The sequence below is a fragment of the Schistocerca nitens genome, chromosome 8 (assembly GCF_023898315.1).
Source record: "Schistocerca nitens isolate TAMUIC-IGC-003100 chromosome 8, iqSchNite1.1, whole genome shotgun sequence".
In the NCBI taxonomy this organism is placed as follows: domain Eukaryota; kingdom Metazoa; phylum Arthropoda; class Insecta; order Orthoptera; family Acrididae; genus Schistocerca; species Schistocerca nitens.
In genome coordinates this window covers 23,580,066-23,601,082 of record NC_064621.1, presented here as the reverse complement: position 1 = coordinate 23,601,082, position 21,017 = coordinate 23,580,066, and the positions used below count along the sequence as shown (strand labels likewise).

The window sequence follows — 21,017 nt, the reverse complement described above, 5'->3', positions numbered from 1 at the left end:
ATGCGGGTTTCTGGTTGCGCGGGTAACCCGCGTCCAATGTGCATAATTCCCGATTTCCGCCTGTTGAGCTGTGCACCAGCCGCTTTGCCATATCTCTCAATCAGATCTATTGCCATGTCAACCTCTGCGTTCGAACGTACGACGATGACGACATCATCCGCGTAAGCCAGGTACACAAATTTATCATCTCGCACAATGACGCCCCGTAGCGTTGTGTGGAGTTGAACCAACAGCGGCTCAATCGCGAGGGCAAATAAGCTCATGGAGAGAGGACACCCCTGTCTGACAGAGCAGTGTATCTGTACGGGTCCTGCCAAAAGTCCGTTTACTAAGACCATTGACTCTGATCCATGTAGAAGCCGCAAGACAGACGCAATGAGCCGTTGTGGAACACACATCGCCGTCATTGTTTCGCGGAGAAAGTCATGGCCGACTGCATCAAAGGCTTTTTCTAAGTCGACCGCAAGCATGGCACCTTGCATTCTACACGCATCTGCAATGGCTATCAGATCACGGTAATCACACAACGCCATATGAATAGCGCGATTGTCACCGACTCCAGTCTGGTCTTTTCCCGTTAACTGTGTAAGGGCCGACCGGAAGCGAAGGGCCATGAGTCGTGCAAAGAGTTTGTAATCACTGTTAAGCAGTGTTATCGGCCGGTACTGATACACAGAGTATCCGGACGATGTCTTCGGGACTGGAATGATGATTCCCTGCGTAAATTCGCGAGGGACTGCCACTTCAGGATTGAGTAGCTCCTGGCACAACTGTCGCAACATCGGCGTTAAGATACTTTGAAATGCTCTGTAGAATTCTATAGGCAGTCCATCGGGTCCAGGCGATTTATTCTTGCGACCCTTTGCCAAGGCCGTCGCCACTTCCTCTTCCGTCACATCTTCCTGCAGTGCATCGACAGTGGCGCGATCGAGTCGGCGCGGCAGTGCCGTGAGGATCTCATTAAGGGCCTCTCGATCTGGTGTCTTCTGCGAGTACAGACTGGCATAATAATCCACGAACCCTTTTTTAATCTCGGCCTGTGTGGTTAACCGCTGGCCGTCCACCGTCCGAAGTGCCGTGATGAGTTTCCGTGTATACTGCCGCTTTTCCCCTACCACGTGGTGCACTGAGGGTCGTTCGTGCGCGACCTCATATCCCAGTCGTGCTCGAATGACGGTGCCATCCATCTTTTGGCGCATGAGATGCAACAGTTTGGCTTTGACGCGGTTGATTTCTACAAGACTAACCGGTCGTTGTGCGGGACGGTTGTACATGTCACGGAGGACACTAAAGTAAAATTCCACCGTGGTATTGTACCATTGCATCCTATCGCGGGAGTAGTTCATTAGTGTCCTCCTCAAGGCCGGTTTGGCGCAATGGATCCACCAGAGGAGCACCGACGGATAGGCGTGCGTGCGACGTAAGCATTTCGTCCAGGTGTCGGTGACTTGTACACGGCAATCACGTTCCTGCAGAACAGCGACATTCAATTTCCACAATCCTCTACCGCGATAGGTTGACTGGCGCGCCAGAGTGATGGTGCAGATATACGCCAAATGATCTGAAAAGATCGTCGGCCAGAGTTCCGACTGCTGAAGACGGAGACGAAGCTCGCGCGACGTATATATGCGGTCCAGGCGGCTCGCTGACGTTGCCGTAAAGTACGTGAACCCCGGCGCGTCTCCATGGAGGCAGGTCCATGTGTCCTGCAAGGCCATGTCACGTATAACGGCAGAGAGCTCCGGGCATGTGTTGTAGTTCGGCGTCTGGTCGCGGGGTGACAGCACGCAGTTGAAGTCACCGCCGAAAACGACGTGATCGTACCTGCCCGCGAACAGGGGCATTATGTCAGTCCTATAGAATTCCGAGCGGGCGCCTCTATTACTGGAGCCAGATGGAGCGTAGACATTGATAACGCGGACGCCAGCGAGCGTAAGCGCTGTACCTCTCGCCGAAGGTAGAAACGCAACGTCCGTAACTTCGAGACCCTCTTTGGTTAAGATGGCGGTGCCCAGTTCGTGCGCAGTACCAGGATGGACATGAGCGGTATATGTGCGCAAGGACTGGAGATCCAACTCCCTGACCTCCTGTAACAGGGCGATATCGACTTCCGCCGCTCGTAACATGTCACTGAGAAGCTGCAGTTTACGAGCACTGCTGATTTTATTAATGTTGATTGTCGCTATGCGATACGCCTGTTGAGGGTTCATTGGGCACAACACTGCGACACCGTCAGCTTTTAGGTTCGCTGTCCTTCCTCCGAGCCGTCGACCGGCTCACTTGAACCTGGTCGTAATGCGTTACCCATGATACCATGGGTGTCGTCCACGGCCAGTGGTTGGTCCGTCGTTCCAACATCCTGAGCGTCTAACTCAACATCATCAGCCCAATTTACTTCATCATGCACAGGGGCGGTGCGGTGCATGTTCGGAAGTTTTCGATCCAGCTCATCACATGGTTCAAGGGGTCGCGTCGTACTCACATCCATGGGGGTCACACTGCAGGCGTCAACGCCACAGTGACCTGGGGGGCTTGCCACTCGCTGCGTAGGGGCCTGGTCTGTTGCAGAACTCGTCGCCGGAGTGCCGCGCTGCGTTTGTGCAATCCGTGTTGCTTTTTCACGATATGGGCGAGCTGCTTCGCCGGCATCTGGGGGCGCGATACGTTGTTTCTTGCGCTTCTTTTGTTGGTGCCGTGAAGTATGGGATTCCTCAACGTCTGAAGGTGGAGACTGTCCCACACTAGGTGTTTCGGAGTCCGCTCCCGTCTCGGGCGTCACGTCAGATACCACGTCCATCACTTCCGTCCGCGGAGGTTCCACACGCTCGGAGACATCCGGACTGGGGGCGTCTGACGCCGGCCGCACAGACTGGTCGACCACCGGGGCATCCTGCTGCATGGGCGACTCCTGTGATGCAGCGGGAGGATCGGGAACAGCGGGGAATGGCACCACAGCACCTCGCGCAGCCGCGACATACGTAAGTGGCCAAGCTTGGGACCGCTGCGGATCGAGGTTCGCGCCCACCGGCAATTGTGCAATACGTCGTTGTAAACACTCCGATCGAACGTGACCTTCCTTTCCACAACCAGAGCATGTACGAGGTTGTCCATCATACATGACGATCGCTCTGCAGCCACAAACGTATACATAGGAGGGGATATGCTTCTGAAGGTCGATTCTCACTTGACGTACGCCATTAAGAACAGGGTAAGTCTCAAAGCTCAACCACTTCTCCTCCGTATGGGCGAGGACCGTCCCAAACTGTTGCAGGGCCGAAGTTACTTGGTGGGCAGTCACCTCAAATGGTAATTCAAAGACACGTACCGTCCTGATTCCAATGCCCGCTGGTTCCACAAGGACTGTCCCTACATTGCCGTCGGAGTGAAGGAACTTATAAGAGCCTCCCGACGTCCGAATCAGCCGGTCACAGCAATCGTCATTGATAAGTTTCACATATACAACACTTGCCACTATCGAAAGATGAATACCAAATAGTTCGTTGGGATCTAATTTCACTACCTCTCTCAAAAAACGTTCAACTTCAAGCGCTTTTGGTCGGGCAAAACGGTTCTCGAATGTGAACTTTACTGTCGACTTTCGTAAAGAATGAGCCATGTGAACGTTTCCTATGTACGATGGACGATGCGCCGCTAGCACAACACTCACCGACTCCGCTAAGCTGCTGGTCGCGGCTAGGACGTAAACAGCACGTCCGCGCCGCACGGCTTCTCAAGCCCGACTGTCCATTAGGCCACACGGTCACTGGCGCAATACGCTTCCCCAAACACACCTCATTATCGCCATTTGTGCACTTCCCGGAATGAATTTACCATCTTTGACGCAATTCTCCAATTTCAGTACTAAAAATGCGACGCTACTTCTTGCTGTGTCCCATCGCAAGTTACATTCAAGCCCTTATGACGCTCATCAAACAAGAGCTTGCAAATCAGCTTCAATCGCTTAGTGCCATCTCAGTCGGTTGTAGAACGTACCTCACCCTATGAGATACAATGGCGAGTTGCCGCTATTACCAAAGCGGCGGCGGCGCCGACGACGACGACGACAACCGCGAGGGTCTCTATCAGGGGTAGAAAATACATCACAAGAACCAAGTATTTCACGTCGGCATTCTCCGGAGACTCCCAAAAGCAGCAGTTTCTGGTGCCTACTTTAATAGCACCATTCGCACTATTCATTTGCGAGAGCATTTCTTAAATACCGCACCCATTTATAATTTGTTTCATCCTTGACCGCTTTTTTCGAAAGGGCCACGGTGGGAGGGGCTTTTACAAAATTCATTTGCCTCCTGTGAGGATCGAACTCACGACCTCTGGTTTACTAGACCAGCGCTCTGCCACTGAGCTAAGGAGGCGCCTCCTAGCGCGCTTTTCGGGTACTTTGTTCTTATGGACTAGTGAATCGGAGATCTTCAGCTGGAAACGCACCGCATTAGCGACCATTATTTGCATTTAGCTACCACAGCTGCTGCTTTCCTACACATCTCACACGATATCGATGTACACCTAAAATTCCAAAACAACACATTTATTTCATTTCAGAGTTACTTTCAGCTTCAAATACCATTCCTCTGATATTCATAAGAAGCTAGGCATCGTCGTAACCCGTTACGTTCATTACGCAAGGCTCACGAGAGGGGCGCAGGTTGCATCCGCGTAGACACAAAATTTTGCGCCGCCCAGCGTGGGGCTCGAACCCACGACCCTGAGATTAAGAGTCTCATGCTCTACCGACTGAGCTAGCCGGGCTCCACACAATGCTTTACGAGCCATACAATACTGATGGGACCTGCGACCATCTATGGAAGATCCTTTTGACTACAGCTTATTTCCTGCTGCCACAAATGAGCTACAATCCTATTCAATGAAAAATTGTCTCCGAAAGGCATCAAATCTGCTTCAAATGATACGTGGCTATCAGCACCATTATTCAACACACATGCTCGACTGTGCGCAGACGCCTGTGGCGTAGCTCTTGGGCCCTGAATCAGACGCAGTAGTTCCAACAAAAACTCTCCTGAACGGCACTGTGCCGAAAATTTCGCTACAGATCACCCTTGTCTTGCTTGAGCTTCAGGTAGACGCCGGTTTGCAGCCAGGAAGCGGACAGCAGCAACTTTCAACTAGTTTTGTAGTACTCAAACAACACAGTAAAACAGCATGCATCTTTTGCAGAACTGGAAAAACTCGACCGTGACAGGATTCGAACCTGCAATCTTCGGATCCGAAGTCCGACGCCTTATCCATTAGGCCACACGGTCACTGGCGCAATACGCTTCCCCAAACACACCTCATTATCGCCATTTGTGCACTTCCCGGAATGAATTTACCATCTTTGACGCAATTCTCCAATTTCAGTACTAAAAATGCGACGCTACTTCTTGCTGTGTCCCATCGCAAGTTACATTCAAGCCCTTATGACGCTCATCAAACAAGAGCTTGCAAATCAGCTTCAATCGCTTAGTGCCATCTCAGTCGGTTGTAGAACGTACCTCACCCTATGAGATACAATGGCGAGTTGCCGCTATTACCAAAGCGGCGGCGGCGCCGACGACGACGACGACAACCGCGAGGGTCTCTATCAGGGGTAGAAAATACATCACAAGAACCAAGTATTTCACGTCGGCATTCTCCGGAGACTCCCAAAAGCAGCAGTTTCTGGTGCCTACTTTAATAGCACCATTCGCACTATTCATTTGCGAGAGCATTTCTTAAATACCGCACCCATTTATAATTTGTTTCATCCTTGACCGCTTTTTTCGAAAGGGCCACGGTGGGAGGGGCTTTTACAAAATTCATTTGCCTCCTGTGAGGATCGAACTCACGACCTCTGGTTTACTAGACCAGCGCTCTGCCACTGAGCTAAGGAGGCGCCTCCTAGCGCGCTTTTCGGGTACTTTGTTCTTATGGACTAGTGAATCGGAGATCTTCAGCTGGAAACGCACCGCATTAGCGACCATTATTTGCATTTAGCTACCACAGCTGCTGCTTTCCTACACATCTCACACGATATCGATGTACACCTAAAATTCCAAAACAACACATTTATTTCATTTCAGAGTTACTTTCAGCTTCAAATACCATTCCTCTGATATTCATAAGAAGCTAGGCATCGTCGTAACCCGTTACGTTCATTACGCAAGGCTCACGAGAGGGGCGCAGGTTGCATCCGCGTAGACACAAAATTTTGCGCCGCCCAGCGTGGGGCTCGAACCCACGACCCTGAGATTAAGAGTCTCATGCTCTACCGACTTTTTTTTTTTTTTTTTTTTTTTTTTTTTTTTTGGGTCTCCTTCCTCCCCTTCAACCCATCCTTTACGCTCGCCAAGTGTTGCCTTCTCGGCCCGGCTTCTCCGCCTTTAAGAATGAATGTAACTTGATGATGTGGAAACGCGCTTCTTCTGAACGACGAACGAAATATGCCCCTTCTGTTGCCTTTGTTTGCAACATGGCTTGAATAAAAATAAATGTAATTTCCGTGGAGAAGGCAGTCTCATAATTGTTGTGGAAATGTAACTGCATCTGTAAATTTCGTTCTCCGTGCGCGGAAAAACGGAAAGAATCAACTCATTATTCCTGATAAGTATAATTTCCTTTTTCAGAAGGTAATGAAGTAAAATAGGCTTCTTCTGCTTGATTTTACACTTAATTAACATAAATGTGTCTTCTTGTGAAAAGAAAAAGAAAGAAAGACAGAAACTAAATAAATGGTGTATATCAGTTTCATCACTGTTTCCCCGAAACCAAAGTAATAGATACACATAGGCTTAATTGGTCTATACTGATGATCTTCTCTGACTACATTCTGTTGGAAATCGTCCTCCTGCTACTTGAAGTACAAACTTTAACCAAAAATCATTCGTCTAATATACGAAATGCTTGGATGTGCAATGTAAATTACGCATTGCTATTGGTTACAGGATTGTTTTAGTTAAAAAGTTTGCGTAATTTTCTTTGTATTTTTTAGTACACATCAACTTGTGGTGCTCAGTTGTAAGGTATACCCAGAAGTCCTCCCTATTGCTTGATTCTTTTGCTAGGACGTAATGCATCGTTTGGCCTTTCAACCAGTTAATTGCATTTCGTTTTGTTTTAGGGTAAGGTATACCGTCAGGGGTTAAAAATTCAGCAGGCGTAACGGCGTTGGGCGTAGTTCTGCTGATGCTCGCTATCTTTTGTCTTATGTAGAGCCATATATCTTTTACCCTGTCACACAGCAATCTATGCTCTTCGGTATCTGGTATTTTACATAATGGACACAGCGGTGACTCGGCCAATCGAATAGAGTGAAGTTTAGAGTTCGTCGTAATTTTTCTGTTTACAGCAAAGTACCAGGTCGATTTGACATACGTTGGCAAGTTCCGGCAGTGAATATTTTCCCATATTGTTTCCCAGTTATAACAAGGATACTTTTGTTCTATGTCGTTTCTGGGTTTGTCTTTCATCAAGTTATTATAAAGTTCTTTAACTTTCATGATGTCTTTCCCAGGAATCCTTGCCTGTATATAGCTGTATTCTACGAAAAAGTATTTCAAGTGGTATAGTCCGTTGGGTATGTGTTGGACATTTATAGGTGCACTGACGTCAGCAGGAGCTATTTCGTTTAACAAATGTGCAGCAAGGGTACCACTTGGCTCTTTCCAGTGTTTGTATGTGGTAGCAAGGTATAAGGCTTGCGCTTTTTTGCTGACATCGGTAAGATTTAACCCACCACATTTCGTAGGGAGCATCAGAATGTCATATTTGACTTTGAAAATACGTCCGCGGCTCACAAAATGTCCTAGTGCAGATGCGATGCTTTTCAGCAAGGTCGCAGGTGGTGGCAGAACTTGTGCTACATAATTAACTTTGGATGTGATGTATACATTTGCCACTGTTACTTTTTGAAGTTCATCGAGTTTCCTAATACTATGTGCTTGTACAGAGGCGCGTATGCTGTTAAGTAATTTTCGATAATTCGCAGCAATAGTGTGCTTGATATTTCTTTTAAAATCTATGCCGAGACATTTCATGGTTACAAGCTCGCGTAACAGATCCTGCGTTTGCGTCCCAATTCCACGGCCGATGTTGAAAATCCCCGACTTTGTTCTATTAAGTTTTGCACCAGATGCCTGTTCATATTTTGTTACTATTCGTAGTGCGCTCTGTACTTCAGCGCCATTCACGACTAGGAAGCCAACATCATCAGCGTATGCCTTGCACACGATCTTTTCTCCATGTATTTGTAGTCCTTGTAGATGTTTCATAAGGGAGGCAAGCAGGGGCTCGATGGCGATGGCGAAGAGTGCCATTGACATTGGACACCCTTGCCTAATGGAGCTGGTGACGTCAATCGAACGGCTAATGTGTCCATTGATGACAAATCTAGCTGAATTGTTTGTTAATGTATTTCTTACTACCGCAATGAATCGAGGTGGGAAGCCCATTGCGCCCATGGTGCGAAGGAGAAAACTATGGTTAACTCTGTCGAAGGCTTTGTCAAAGTCGAGTGAGATGAGTGCACATTTTATTTTGCAGACGTCGGCCGTTGAGATTAGGTCCCTGTAATCACAGAGGGTCTGGAGAATTCTTCTGTCTTTGCCCACACTTGTTTGATAAGGGCCAGTGACGCTGGTCATTGTGGTTTTCAGCCTGCGAGCGAGGATGCGGCCAAAGATTTTGTAATCGCTGTTTAAAAGCGTAATTGGCCTCAGAGCGCTTACAGATTTCGTATTCGTAGTTTTTGGCACTAGCACTACGAGTCCCTCACGAAATTCTTTCGGGATGTCATTCGCAGGGTTTAGCAGTTCGTTGCAGATGAGGGTAAACTTGCCTTTTACGAGGCCACTGAATCTGCGATAAAATTCTGCTGGAATTCCATCTGCCCCTGGAGCCTTATTTTTCTTGCTTCCATATATAGCTTCTTCGACATCTTCTTCAGTCACTTCCGAGAGGAGAGTCTGTGCTTCCGCGTGGCATACTTTGCCCTGGAGGTTGATCATTAACTCGTCTTGAAGCTGTTCGTCAACCGGCTGACTAGACATTAAGGATTCAAAATGCTGTACGATTGCCTCTTTAATCTCTCTTTGCTTCGTCAGCTTCCTTCCATCATCAGTTGTTATTTCAGATAATATCTTGCGAGACGCCCTTTTGCTTTCACGAATGACATGATAAATGGAAGTAACCTCGTGCTGGGCTATGTTCTGGGCACGCGACCTTATTTGGTAGCCTTCCAGTTGTTTACGCCGTAGTGCTAAAATTTTTGCTTTAATTTTGTTAATTCTTTCGTGGTTGTCCACAACTGTTGCATCGCACTTGTACAAATCCCTTAGACACTGAAAGTAAAATTCTATAGTTGATTTGTACCAAAAGTTTTTGTCTTTGGAGTAGTTTATGAAAAACCTCCGTATTTTAGGTTTGGCATGTTTCAGCCACCAGTCAGTGCCAGAGTTGTACGAGCTAAATTTGCTTTCACACTCTCTCCATACCTTGTGAAATGCCTCCTGACAAGCATGGTCTTCCAGATGTGACACATTGAGCTTCCATGTGCCTCTACCTCTGAATGTCCCTTGTTTTATCAGATTGATTGTGCATATGTATGCAGCATGATCTGAAAAAACGGTAGGCCATACTTCGGACTGCAAAATGAGGTGTTTCAAATTGTGCGTTACATATATCCTATCGAGACGGCTCGCCGAGTGACTTGTGGCGTGGGTGAAGCCAGGGGCTGCACCGTGAATATGTTCCCATGAGTCTATTAGTCGTAAGTCATTAACTATACGTTCCAGTTCAGTACACTTGTTGAAATTGGGAGTTTGGTCTTTGGCATGCAAAACACAATTAAAATCCCCTCCTAGGATAAGGTGTTCATATCGAGTTCCAAATAGTGGGACAATTTCTTCTTTATAGAACTCCGTTCTGCGGTGCCTGTTACTGGATCCTGAAGGGGCATACACGTTAATGAGTCGTATTTTGTTTATTGTGGCCGCTATGCCTTTACTGTTTGGTAGTTTTACTACATCTTGGACTACTATGCCCTCCTTTGTGAGCAGAGCCGTGCCCATTTCCGCTCCATGCCCTGGGTTTGTAATGGCGTTGTAGCCAGGTACGTTACCAAGCTCAATGTCTGTCACTTCTTGTAAAAGTATAATGTCACTGTCAGAAGCGTATATAAAATCTTTTAAGTTCTGTAGTTTAAAGGAACTATGAATCTTATTAAGGTTTACTGTCGCGATTTTGTATGCTTGTAGGTCAGACATTCTTCGTTCTACTTGATCTAACTTTAAAAAACATTCTTCCGTTTTGTCTCGCAAACGTCAGCTTTAAAACGCGTCTTAATAATATTCACCGGTAGCAAATGCTTCAGCGGTGTGTCCTTGTTCTTTAGAATGTTCGTTCGCGGAGACGTCGTCGTTGAAGATATCAGCCACCTGTTGGGCTAGCTTACAGTCTGTCTTAGTTTCTGAAATTTCTGTCATTTCAGCGTCGGGATTGTTATGGTCGCTTTCGTCTGCCCAGCTGGTTGAGGTTGTCGTCGTGGGTGGGACGAGTGAAGCTTCATGAGAGTGACTCGTTTCTTGAGGGTGGTTGGATGCTGTCTTTGTTGGTTTTCCTGGGACGTCTCGTTTTTCCAGCGCAGAAGGGGAACGCTCCCCAGAAACTGGTGTCGCTTTCGTGTTGCTACAGATCTGTTGGCTTAAGGTACTACCTATTTCCTTCGCTTTTTGTCGAAGTATGGGAGCTGTCTCCTCTGCACCTTTGCGCGCCAGCCGGCGTTTCTTATTTTTCTTCGGAGAATTGCCTCTCGACGGACTTTCTTCAGCATCCAAGTTAGTGTCGCTTTCCTGCAAGGTGTGTCGGTCTTCAGCTTCCGGCGGATCTGCTGCCTTAACAATTGCAGGCGCTTGTGTCGGTGGAACTTCAACTGTTTCCGTAGATTGGCGGGACTCTTGTAAGTCGTCAGCTATGACGGCACTGACGTCCATCGGAATTCCAGTGTTTAGAGAATTTGTATTTGCACACGATTCAGGGGCTGAGGAGACAGTCGGCCGTTCGCGTGCCACGGCGGCGTAGGTTCCTGGCAGTGTTGTCATCGCCGGTGGCCTAGCGGCCTCGCCGGCCGGCAGCTGTGCTACGCGCCGCTGTATACATTCTGCGCGAACGTGCCCAGGCTTGTTACAGGCGGCACAGGTTCGCGGTTGGTCGTCATAAATTACAATCCCTCTATATCCGCAGACATTGATGTACGACGGGATGTGCTTTTGTAACTCTACACGAAGCTGCCGTACGCCATTTAGTACTGGGAATTTATGCGCGCTTGACCATTTCTCGGCAAAGTTGCTGAGCACTTTCCCAAAGGGCGAAATTACAGCATTAATTTGGTCTGTTGTAATCTCAAAGGGTAACTCGAAGATTCGAATCGTGCGAATGCCAAAACCAGCATGTGCAACGGTGACTTCACCAACGTTTCCATCTGAGTGCTTAAATTTCATGACACCTCCGGAAGACTCAACTATTTTCTCGCACAACTCGGAACTACGCATTTTAACAAACACGACACAAGCTACAATCGACAGGTGGATCCCAATTACATCATTAAAGGAAAGCTTCACATCTTCTTCTAACCAATTTTCTACTTCAAACGACTTGGGTCTGGCATATCGAGGATCAAAAGTAAGTTTCAACGTATCTTTTCGACTTGGTTGAGCCATCACTGCATGCTACTCATTACTTCTCGAAGCGTTCTATAACAGAGTTTTAAGCCGCAGCAAGCGCAAGACTTACCACGCGGAAGCACAGACGGCGCAGCGCACACCACACTACGTCCTACCTCCACGCCGTCCGCCGGCGAACTGGCCGACTGAGCTAGCCGGGCTCCACACAATGCTTTACGAGCCATACAATACTGATGGGACCTGCGACCATCTATGGAAGATCCTTTTGACTACAGCTTATTTCCTGCTGCCACAAATGAGCTACAATCCTATTCAATGAAAAATTGTCTCCGAAAGGCATCAAATCTGCTTCAAATGATACGTGGCTATCAGCACCATTATTCAACACACATGCTCGACTGTGCGCAGACGCCTGTGGCGTAGCTCTTGGGCCCTGAATCAGACGCAGTAGTTCCAACAAAAACTCTCCTGAACGGCACTGTGCCGAAAATTTCGCTACAGATCACCCTTGTCTTGCTTGAGCTTCAGGTAGACGCCGGTTTGCAGCCAGGAAGCGGACAGCAGCAACTTTCAACTAGTTTTGTAGTACTCAAACAACACAGTAAAACAGCATGCATCTTTTGCAGAACTGGAAAAACTCGACCGTGACAGGATTCGAACCTGCAATCTTCGGATCCGAAGTCCGACGCCTTATCCATTAGGCCACACGGTCACTGGCGCAATACGCTTCCCCAAACACACCTCATTATCGCCATTTGTGCACTTCCCGGAATGAATTTACCATCTTTGACGCAATTCTCCAATTTCAGTACTAAAAATGCGACGCTACTTCTTGCTGTGTCCCATCGCAAGTTACATTCAAGCCCTTATGACGCTCATCAAACAAGAGCTTGCAAATCAGCTTCAATCGCTTAGTGCCATCTCAGTCGGTTGTAGAACGTACCTCACCCTATGAGATACAATGGCGAGTTGCCGCTATTACCAAAGCGGCGGCGGCGCCGACGACGACGACGACAACCGCGAGGGTCTCTATCAGGGGTAGAAAATACATCACAAGAACCAAGTATTTCACGTCGGCATTCTCCGGAGACTCCCAAAAGCAGCAGTTTCTGGTGCCTACTTTAATAGCACCATTCGCACTATTCATTTGCGAGAGCATTTCTTAAATACCGCACCCATTTATAATTTGTTTCATCCTTGACCGCTTTTTTCGAAAGGGCCACGGTGGGAGGGGCTTTTACAAAATTCATTTGCCTCCTGTGAGGATCGAACTCACGACCTCTGGTTTACTAGACCAGCGCTCTGCCACTGAGCTAAGGAGGCGCCTCCTAGCGCGCTTTTCGGGTACTTTGTTCTTATGGACTAGTGAATCGGAGATCTTCAGCTGGAAACGCACCGCATTAGCGACCATTATTTGCATTTAGCTACCACAGCTGCTGCTTTCCTACACATCTCACACGATATCGATGTACACCTAAAATTCCAAAACAACACATTTATTTCATTTCAGAGTTACTTTCAGCTTCAAATACCATTCCTCTGATATTCATAAGAAGCTAGGCATCGTCGTAACCCGTTACGTTCATTACGCAAGGCTCACGAGAGGGGCGCAGGTTGCATCCGCGTAGACACAAAATTTTGCGCCGCCCAGCGTGGGGCTCGAACCCACGACCCTGAGATTAAGAGTCTCATGCTCTACCGACTGAGCTAGCCGGGCTCCACACAATGCTTTACGAGCCATACAATACTGATGGGACCTGCGACCATCTATGGAAGATCCTTTTGACTACAGCTTATTTCCTGCTGCCACAAATGAGCTACAATCCTATTCAATGAAAAATTGTCTCCGAAAGGCATCAAATCTGCTTCAAATGATACGTGGCTATCAGCACCATTATTCAACACACATGCTCGACTGTGCGCAGACGCCTGTGGCGTAGCTCTTGGGCCCTGAATCAGACGCAGTAGTTCCAACAAAAACTCTCCTGAACGGCACTGTGCCGAAAATTTCGCTACAGATCACCCTTGTCTTGCTTGAGCTTCAGGTAGACGCCGGTTTGCAGCCAGGAAGCGGACAGCAGCAACTTTCAACTAGTTTTGTAGTACTCAAACAACACAGTAAAACAGCATGCATCTTTTGCAGAACTGGAAAAACTCGACCGTGACAGGATTCGAACCTGCAATCTTCGGATCCGAAGTCCGACGCCTTATCCATTAGGCCACACGGTCACTGGCGCAATACGCTTCCCCAAACACACCTCATTATCGCCATTTGTGCACTTCCCGGAATGAATTTACCATCTTTGACGCAATTCTCCAATTTCAGTACTAAAAATGCGACGCTACTTCTTGCTGTGTCCCATCGCAAGTTACATTCAAGCCCTTATGACGCTCATCAAACAAGAGCTTGCAAATCAGCTTCAATCGCTTAGTGCCATCTCAGTCGGTTGTAGAACGTACCTCACCCTATGAGATACAATGGCGAGTTGCCGCTATTACCAAAGCGGCGGCGGCGCCGACGACGACGACGACAACCGCGAGGGTCTCTATCAGGGGTAGAAAATACATCACAAGAACCAAGTATTTCACGTCGGCATTCTCCGGAGACTCCCAAAAGCAGCAGTTTCTGGTGCCTACTTTAATAGCACCATTCGCACTATTCATTTGCGAGAGCATTTCTTAAATACCGCACCCATTTATAATTTGTTTCATCCTTGACCGCTTTTTTCGAAAGGGCCACGGTGGGAGGGGCTTTTACAAAATTCATTTGCCTCCTGTGAGGATCGAACTCACGACCTCTGGTTTACTAGACCAGCGCTCTGCCACTGAGCTAAGGAGGCGCCTCCTAGCGCGCTTTTCGGGTACTTTGTTCTTATGGACTAGTGAATCGGAGATCTTCAGCTGGAAACGCACCGCATTAGCGACCATTATTTGCATTTAGCTACCACAGCTGCTGCTTTCCTACACATCTCACACGATATCGATGTACACCTAAAATTCCAAAACAACACATTTATTTCATTTCAGAGTTACTTTCAGCTTCAAATACCATTCCTCTGATATTCATAAGAAGCTAGGCATCGTCGTAACCCGTTACGTTCATTACGCAAGGCTCACGAGAGGGGCGCAGGTTGCATCCGCGTAGACACAAAATTTTGCGCCGCCCAGCGTGGGGCTCGAACCCACGACCCTGAGATTAAGAGTCTCATGCTCTACCGACTGAGCTAGCCGGGCTCCACACAATGCTTTACGAGCCATACAATACTGATGGGACCTGCGACCATCTATGGAAGATCCTTTTGACTACAGCTTATTTCCTGCTGCCACAAATGAGCTACAATCCTATTCAATGAAAAATTGTCTCCGAAAGGCATCAAATCTGCTTCAAATGATACGTGGCTATCAGCACCATTATTCAACACACATGCTCGACTGTGCGCAGACGCCTGTGGCGTAGCTCTTGGGCCCTGAATCAGACGCAGTAGTTCCAACAAAAACTCTCCTGAACGGCACTGTGCCGAAAATTTCGCTACAGATCACCCTTGTCTTGCTTGAGCTTCAGGTAGACGCCGGTTTGCAGCCAGGAAGCGGACAGCAGCAACTTTCAACTAGTTTTGTAGTACTCAAACAACACAGTAAAACAGCATGCATCTTTTGCAGAACTGGAAAAACTCGACCGTGACAGGATTCGAACCTGCAATCTTCGGATCCGAAGTCCGACGCCTTATCCATTAGGCCACACGGTCACTGGCGCAATACGCTTCCCCAAACACACCTCATTATCGCCATTTGTGCACTTCCCGGAATGAATTTACCATCTTTGACGCAATTCTCCAATTTCAGTACTAAAAATGCGACGCTACTTCTTGCTGTGTCCCATCGCAAGTTACATTCAAGCCCTTATGACGCTCATCAAACAAGAGCTTGCAAATCAGCTTCAATCGCTTAGTGCCATCTCAGTCGGTTGTAGAACGTACCTCACCCTATGAGATACAATGGCGAGTTGCCGCTATTACCAAAGCGGCGGCGGCGCCGACGACGACGACGACAACCGCGAGGGTCTCTATCAGGGGTAGAAAATACATCACAAGAACCAAGTATTTCACGTCGGCATTCTCCGGAGACTCCCAAAAGCAGCAGTTTCTGGTGCCTACTTTAATAGCACCATTCGCACTATTCATTTGCGAGAGCATTTCTTAAATACCGCACCCATTTATAATTTGTTTCATCCTTGACCGCTTTTTTCGAAAGGGCCACGGTGGGAGGGGCTTTTACAAAATTCATTTGCCTCCTGTGAGGATCGAACTCACGACCTCTGGTTTACTAGACCAGCGCTCTGCCACTGAGCTAAGGAGGCGCCTCCTAGCGCGCTTTTCGGGTACTTTGTTCTTATGGACTAGTGAATCGGAGATCTTCAGCTGGAAACGCACCGCATTAGCGACCATTATTTGCATTTAGCTACCACAGCTGCTGCTTTCCTACACATCTCACACGATATCGATGTACACCTAAAATTCCAAAACAACACATTTATTTCATTTCAGAGTTACTTTCAGCTTCAAATACCATTCCTCTGATATTCATAAGAAGCTAGGCATCGTCGTAACCCGTTACGTTCATTACGCAAGGCTCACGAGAGGGGCGCAGGTTGCATCCGCGTAGACACAAAATTTTGCGCCGCCCAGCGTGGGGCTCGAACCCACGACCCTGAGATTAAGAGTCTCATGCTCTACCGACTGAGCTAGCCGGGCTCCACACAATGCTTTACGAGCCATACAATACTGATGGGACCTGCGACCATCTATGGAAGATCCTTTTGACTACAGCTTATTTCCTGCTGCCACAAATGAGCTACAATCCTATTCAATGAAAAATTGTCTCCGAAAGGCATCAAATCTGCTTCAAATGATACGTGGCTATCAGCACCATTATTCAACACACATGCTCGACTGTGCGCAGACGCCTGTGGCGTAGCTCTTGGGCCCTGAATCAGACGCAGTAGTTCCAACAAAAACTCTCCTGAACGGCACTGTGCCGAAAATTTCGCTACAGATCACCCTTGTCTTGCTTGAGCTTCAGGTAGACGCCGGTTTGCAGCCAGGAAGCGGACAGCAGCAACTTTCAACTAGTTTTGTAGTACTCAAACAACACAGTAAAACAGCATGCATCTTTTGCAGAACTGGAAAAACTCGACCGTGACAGGATTCGAACCTGCAATCTTCGGATACGAAGTCCGACGCCTTATCCATTAGGCCACACGGTCACTGGCGCAATACGCTTCCCCAAACACACCTCATTATCGCCATTTGTGCACTTCCCGGAATGAATTTACCATCTTTGACGCAATTCTCCAATTTCAGTACTAAAAATGCGACGCTACTTCTTGCTGTGTCCCATCGCAAGTTACATTCAAGCCCTTATGACGCTCATCAAACAAGAGCTTGCAAATCAGCTTCAATCGCTTAGTGCCATCTCAGTCGGTTGTAGAACGTACCTCACCCTATGAGATACAATGGCGAGTTGCCGCTATTACCAAAGCGGCGGCGGCGCCGACGACGACGACGACGACGACAACCGCGAGGGTCTCTATCAGGGGTAGAAAATACATCACAAGAACCAAGTATTTCACGTCGGCATTCTCCGGAGACTCCCAAAAGCAGCAGTTTCTGGTGCCTACTTTAATAGCACCATTCGCACTATTCATTTGCGAGAGCATTTCTTAAATACCGCACCCATTTATAATTTGTTTCATCCTTGACCGCTTTTTTCGAAAGGGCCACGGTGGGAGGGGCTTTTACAAAATTCATTTGCCTCCTGTGAGGATCGAACTCACGACCTCTGGTTTACTAGACCAGCGCTCTGCCACTGAGCTAAGGAGGCGCCTCCTAGCGCGCTTTTCGGGTACTTTGTTCTTATGGACTAGTGAATCGGAGATCTTCAGCTGGAAACGCACCGCATTAGCGACCATTATTTGCATTTAGCTACCACAGCTGCTGCTTTCCTACACATCTCACACGATATCGATGTACACCTAAAATTCCAAAACAACACATTTATTTCATTTCAGAGTTACTTTCAGCTTCAAATACCATTCCTCTGATATTCATAAGAAGCTAGGCATCGTCGTAACCCGTTACGTTCATTACGCAAGGCTCACGAGAGGGGCGCAGGTTGCATCCGCGTAGACACAAAATTTTGCGCCGCCCAGCGTGGGGCTCGAACCCACGACCCTGAGATTAAGAGTCTCATGCTCTACCGACTGAGCTAGCCGGGCTCCACACAATGCTTTACGAGCCATACAATACTGATGGGACCTGCGACCATCTATGGAAGATCCTTTTGACTACAGCTTATTTCCTGCTGCCACAAATGAGCTACAATCCTATTCAATGAAAAATTGTCTCCGAAAGGCATCAAATCTGCTTCAAATGATACGTGGCTATCAGCACCATTATTCAACACACATGCTCGACTGTGCGCAGACGCCTGTGGCGTAGCTCTTGGGCCCTGAATCAGACGCAGTAGTTCCAACAAAAACTCTCCTGAACGGCACTGTGCCGAAAATTTCGCTACAGATCACCCTTGTCTTGCTTGAGCTTCAGGTAGACGCCGGTTTGCAGCCAGGAAGCGGACAGCAGCAACTTTCAACTAGTTTTGTAGTACTCAAACAACACAGTAAAACAGCATGCATCTTTTGCAGAACTGGAAAAACTCGACCGTGACAGGATTCGAACCTGCAATCTTCGGATCCGAAGTCCGACGCCTTATCCATTAGGCCACACGGTCACTGGCGCAATACGCTTCCCCAAACACACCTCATTATCGCCATTTGTGCACTTCCCGGAATGAATTTACCATCTTTGACGCAATTCTCCAATTTCAGTACTAAAAATGCGACGCTACTTCTTGCTGTGTCCCATCGCAAGTTACATTCAAGCCCTTATGACGCTCATCAAACAAGAGCTTGCAAATCAGCTTCAATCGCTTAGTGCCATCTCAGTCGGTTGTAGAACGTACCTCACCCTATGAGATACAATGGCGAGTTGCCGCTATTACCAAAGCGGCGGCGGCGCCGACGACGACGACGACAACCGCGAGGGTCTCTATCAGGGGTAGAAAATACATCACAAGAACCAAGTATTTCACGTCGGCATTCTCCGGAGACTCCCAAAAGCAGCAGTTTCTGGTGCCTACTTTAATAGCACCATTCGCACTATTCATTTGCGAGAGCATTTCTTAAATACCGCACCCATTTATAATTTGTTTCATCCTTGACCGCTTTTTTCGAAAGGGCCGCGGTGGGAGGGGCTTTTACAAAATTCATTTGCCTCCTGTGAGGATCGAACTCACGACCTCTGGTTTACTAGACCAGCGCTCTGCCACTGAGCTAAGGAGGCGCCTCCTAGCGCGCTTTTCGGGTACTTTGTTCTTATGGACTAGTGAATCGGAGATCTTCAGCTGGAAACGCACCGCATTAGCGACCATTATTTGCATTTAGCTACCACAGCTGCTGCTTTCCTACACATCTCACACGATATCGATGTACACCTAAAATTCCAAAACAACACATTTATTTCATTTCAGAGTTACTTTCAGCTTCAAATACCATTCCTCTGATATTCATAAGAAGCTAGGCATCGTCGTAACCCGTTACGTTCATTACGCAAGGCTCACGAGAGGGGCGCAGGTTGCATCCGCGTAGACACAAAATTTTGCGCCGCCCAGCGTGGGGCTCGAACCCACGACCCTGAGATTAAGAGTCTCATGCTCTACCGACTGAGCTAGCCGGGCTCCACACAATGCTTTACGAGCCATACAATACTGATGGGACCTGCGACCATCTATGGAAGATCCTTTTGACTACAGCTTATTTCCTGCTGCCACAAATGAGCTACAATCCTATTCAATGAAAAATTGTCTCCGAAAGGCATCAAATCTGCTTCAAATGATACGTGGCTATCAGCACCATTATTCAACACACATGCTCGACTGTGCGCAGACGCCTGTGGCGTAGCTCTTGGGCCCTGAATCAGACGCAGTAGTTCCAACAAAAACTCTCCTGAACGGCACTGTGCCGAAAATTTCGCTACAGATCACCCTTGTCTTGCTTGAGCTTCAGGTAGACGCCGGTTTGCAGCCAGGAAGCGGACAGCAGCAACTTTCAACTAGTTTTGTAGTACTCAAACAACACAGTAAAACAGCATGCATCTTTTGCAGAACTGGAAAAACTCGACCGTGACAGGATTCGAACCTGCAATCTTCGGATCCGAAGTCCGACGCCTTATCCATTAGGCCACACGGTCACTGGCGCAATACGCTTCCCCAAACACACCTCATTATCGCCATTTGTGCACTTCCCGGAATGAATTTACCATCTTTGACGCAATTCTCCAATTTCAGTACTAAAAATGCGACGCTACTTCTTGCTGTGTCCCATCGCAAGTTACATTCAAGCCCTTATGACGCTCATCAAACAAGAGCTTGCAAATCAGCTTCAATCGCTTAGTGCCATCTCAGTCGGTTGTAGAACGTACCTCACCCTATGAGATACAATGGCGAGTTGCCGCTATTACCAAAGCGGCGGCGGCGCCGACGACGACGACGACAACCGCGAGGGTCTCTATCAGGGGTAGAAAATACATCACAAGAACCAAGTATTTCACGTCGGCATTCTCCGGAGACTCCCAAAAGCAGCAGTTTCTGGTGCCTACTTTAATAGCACCATTCGCACTATTCATTTGCGAGAGCATTTCTTAAATACCGCACCCATTTATAATTTGTTTCATCCTTGACCGCTTTTTTCGAAAGGGCCACGGTGGGAGGGGCTTTTACAAAATTCATTTGCCTCCTGTGAGGATCGAACTCACGACCTCTGGTTTACTAGACCAGCGCTCTGCCACTGAGCTAAGGAGGCGCCTCCTAGCGCGCTTTTCGGGTACTTTGTTCTTATGGACTAGTGAATCGGAGATCTTCAGCTGGAAACGCACCGCATTAGCGACCATTATTTGCATTTAGCTACCACAGCTGCTGCTTTCCTACACATCTCACACGATATCGATGTACACCTAAAATTCCAAAACAACACATTTATTTCATTTCAGAGTTACTTTCAGCTTCAAATACCATTCCTCTGATATTCATAAGAAGCTAGGCATCGTCGTAACCCGTTACGTTCATTACGCAAGGCTCACGAGAGGGGCGCAGGTTGCATCCGCGTAGACACAAAATTTTGCGCCGCCCAGCGTGGGGCTCGAACCCACGACCCTGAGATTAAGAGTCTCATGCTCTACCGACTGAGCTAGCCGGGCTCCACACAATGCTTTACGAGCCATACAATACTGATGG

The 21,017-nt window shown here is 47.9% G+C and overlaps 22 non-coding genes across 22 annotated transcripts; all 22 read right to left on the bottom strand.

Moving 5' to 3' along the window:
• Positions 1 to 4,301: 4,301 nt before the first annotated feature.
• On the bottom strand, positions 4,302 to 4,373 carry Trnat-agu (transfer RNA threonine (anticodon AGU)). Its single transcript has one exon. It is a non-coding gene; the product is annotated as a tRNA-Thr (tRNA).
• Positions 4,374 to 4,694: 321 nt separating this feature from the next.
• Positions 4,695 to 4,767, bottom strand: Trnak-cuu (transfer RNA lysine (anticodon CUU)). Its single transcript has one exon. It is a non-coding gene; the product is annotated as a tRNA-Lys (tRNA).
• A 439-nt stretch (positions 4,768 to 5,206) lies between these two features.
• Trnar-ucg (transfer RNA arginine (anticodon UCG)) lies at positions 5,207 to 5,279 on the bottom strand. Its single transcript has one exon. It is a non-coding gene; the product is annotated as a tRNA-Arg (tRNA).
• A 539-nt stretch (positions 5,280 to 5,818) lies between these two features.
• On the bottom strand, positions 5,819 to 5,890 carry Trnat-agu (transfer RNA threonine (anticodon AGU)). The gene has a single exon. It is a non-coding gene; the product is annotated as a tRNA-Thr (tRNA).
• A 6,421-nt stretch (positions 5,891 to 12,311) lies between these two features.
• Positions 12,312 to 12,384, bottom strand: Trnar-ucg (transfer RNA arginine (anticodon UCG)). The gene has a single exon. It is a non-coding gene; the product is annotated as a tRNA-Arg (tRNA).
• A 539-nt stretch (positions 12,385 to 12,923) lies between these two features.
• Trnat-agu (transfer RNA threonine (anticodon AGU)) lies at positions 12,924 to 12,995 on the bottom strand. Its single transcript has one exon. It is a non-coding gene; the product is annotated as a tRNA-Thr (tRNA).
• A 321-nt stretch (positions 12,996 to 13,316) lies between these two features.
• Positions 13,317 to 13,389, bottom strand: Trnak-cuu (transfer RNA lysine (anticodon CUU)). The gene has a single exon. It is a non-coding gene; the product is annotated as a tRNA-Lys (tRNA).
• Positions 13,390 to 13,828: 439 nt separating this feature from the next.
• Trnar-ucg (transfer RNA arginine (anticodon UCG)) lies at positions 13,829 to 13,901 on the bottom strand. Its single transcript has one exon. It is a non-coding gene; the product is annotated as a tRNA-Arg (tRNA).
• A 539-nt stretch (positions 13,902 to 14,440) lies between these two features.
• Positions 14,441 to 14,512, bottom strand: Trnat-agu (transfer RNA threonine (anticodon AGU)). The gene has a single exon. It is a non-coding gene; the product is annotated as a tRNA-Thr (tRNA).
• A 321-nt stretch (positions 14,513 to 14,833) lies between these two features.
• Positions 14,834 to 14,906, bottom strand: Trnak-cuu (transfer RNA lysine (anticodon CUU)). Its single transcript has one exon. It is a non-coding gene; the product is annotated as a tRNA-Lys (tRNA).
• Positions 14,907 to 15,345: 439 nt separating this feature from the next.
• Positions 15,346 to 15,418, bottom strand: Trnar-ucg (transfer RNA arginine (anticodon UCG)). The gene has a single exon. It is a non-coding gene; the product is annotated as a tRNA-Arg (tRNA).
• A 539-nt stretch (positions 15,419 to 15,957) lies between these two features.
• Trnat-agu (transfer RNA threonine (anticodon AGU)) lies at positions 15,958 to 16,029 on the bottom strand. The gene has a single exon. It is a non-coding gene; the product is annotated as a tRNA-Thr (tRNA).
• Positions 16,030 to 16,350: 321 nt separating this feature from the next.
• Positions 16,351 to 16,423, bottom strand: Trnak-cuu (transfer RNA lysine (anticodon CUU)). Its single transcript has one exon. It is a non-coding gene; the product is annotated as a tRNA-Lys (tRNA).
• A 439-nt stretch (positions 16,424 to 16,862) lies between these two features.
• On the bottom strand, positions 16,863 to 16,935 carry Trnar-ucg (transfer RNA arginine (anticodon UCG)). Its single transcript has one exon. It is a non-coding gene; the product is annotated as a tRNA-Arg (tRNA).
• Positions 16,936 to 17,480: 545 nt separating this feature from the next.
• On the bottom strand, positions 17,481 to 17,552 carry Trnat-agu (transfer RNA threonine (anticodon AGU)). Its single transcript has one exon. It is a non-coding gene; the product is annotated as a tRNA-Thr (tRNA).
• A 321-nt stretch (positions 17,553 to 17,873) lies between these two features.
• Positions 17,874 to 17,946, bottom strand: Trnak-cuu (transfer RNA lysine (anticodon CUU)). The gene has a single exon. It is a non-coding gene; the product is annotated as a tRNA-Lys (tRNA).
• Positions 17,947 to 18,385: 439 nt separating this feature from the next.
• Trnar-ucg (transfer RNA arginine (anticodon UCG)) lies at positions 18,386 to 18,458 on the bottom strand. Its single transcript has one exon. It is a non-coding gene; the product is annotated as a tRNA-Arg (tRNA).
• A 539-nt stretch (positions 18,459 to 18,997) lies between these two features.
• Trnat-agu (transfer RNA threonine (anticodon AGU)) lies at positions 18,998 to 19,069 on the bottom strand. Its single transcript has one exon. It is a non-coding gene; the product is annotated as a tRNA-Thr (tRNA).
• Positions 19,070 to 19,390: 321 nt separating this feature from the next.
• Positions 19,391 to 19,463, bottom strand: Trnak-cuu (transfer RNA lysine (anticodon CUU)). Its single transcript has one exon. It is a non-coding gene; the product is annotated as a tRNA-Lys (tRNA).
• Positions 19,464 to 19,902: 439 nt separating this feature from the next.
• On the bottom strand, positions 19,903 to 19,975 carry Trnar-ucg (transfer RNA arginine (anticodon UCG)). Its single transcript has one exon. It is a non-coding gene; the product is annotated as a tRNA-Arg (tRNA).
• A 539-nt stretch (positions 19,976 to 20,514) lies between these two features.
• Positions 20,515 to 20,586, bottom strand: Trnat-agu (transfer RNA threonine (anticodon AGU)). Its single transcript has one exon. It is a non-coding gene; the product is annotated as a tRNA-Thr (tRNA).
• A 321-nt stretch (positions 20,587 to 20,907) lies between these two features.
• Positions 20,908 to 20,980, bottom strand: Trnak-cuu (transfer RNA lysine (anticodon CUU)). The gene has a single exon. It is a non-coding gene; the product is annotated as a tRNA-Lys (tRNA).
• Between the last annotated feature and the right edge of the window lie 37 nt (positions 20,981 to 21,017).